This window comes from Orycteropus afer, unplaced genomic scaffold (assembly GCF_000298275.1).
Source record: "Orycteropus afer afer isolate SDZICR_OR568_19922 unplaced genomic scaffold, OryAfe1.0 scaffold00411, whole genome shotgun sequence".
NCBI lineage: Eukaryota > Metazoa > Chordata > Mammalia > Tubulidentata > Orycteropodidae > Orycteropus > Orycteropus afer.
This window is the reverse complement of record NW_006921998.1, coordinates 2,793,673-2,794,537: the sequence shown is the minus strand read 5'-3', so window position 1 is coordinate 2,794,537 and position 865 is coordinate 2,793,673.

The following is an 865-nucleotide window of genomic DNA, read 5'->3' as shown; positions in this document are numbered from 1 at the left end:
AACAGAACAAGGGGATACTGCATGGATTAAAATCAGGAAAGCTGTGCTCAGATTTGTATCCTTTCACCACATTTAATCAATTTGTATACTGAGCCAATGATATGAGGAGCTGGACTATATGAAGAAGACCACAGCATCAAGCTTGGAGGAAGACTCACTGACAAATGCAATATGCAGATGATGCTTGCTGAAAGTGTACAAGACTTGAAGTGGTACTGGTAAAGTTCAAAGATATAGACTTCAGTACAGATTGTAGCTCAGCAAAAGCAGAACAAAAATCCTCACAACTGGATCAATAAGCAACATCACGATAAAGAGTGAAAAGATTGAAATTGTCAAAGATTTCACTTTATTTGTATCCACAGCCAATGTCCACAGAAGCAGTAGTCAAGATTTCATATTACGTATTACATTCAGCAAATCTGTTTCAAAAGATTTCTTTAAAGTGTTGAAAAGCAAGTATGTCACTTTGAGGACTAAAATGAACTTAACCAAGCCTCTGTATCTATTGTCTTACATGCATGTCAAAACTGGAATATGAATAAGGAAGACTGAAGAAAAATCAATCCTTTTAAATTATGATGTTGGTGAAGAATATTGAACTTACACAGATTGCCTGAAGAATGAACAAATCTGTTTTAGACGAAGTACAGCCAGATTGCTTTTTTGAAGCAAGGATGGAGAGACTGTGTGTCACATACTTAGGACATGTCATCAGGTGGAACAAGTCCATGGAGAAGGACATCATGCTTGATAAGGTACAGGGTCAGTGAGAAAGAGGAAGATCTTCAACAAGATAGATTGACACAATGTCTGCAATAAGGGCTCAAACACAGCAATGATTGGGAACATGATGTACGACTGG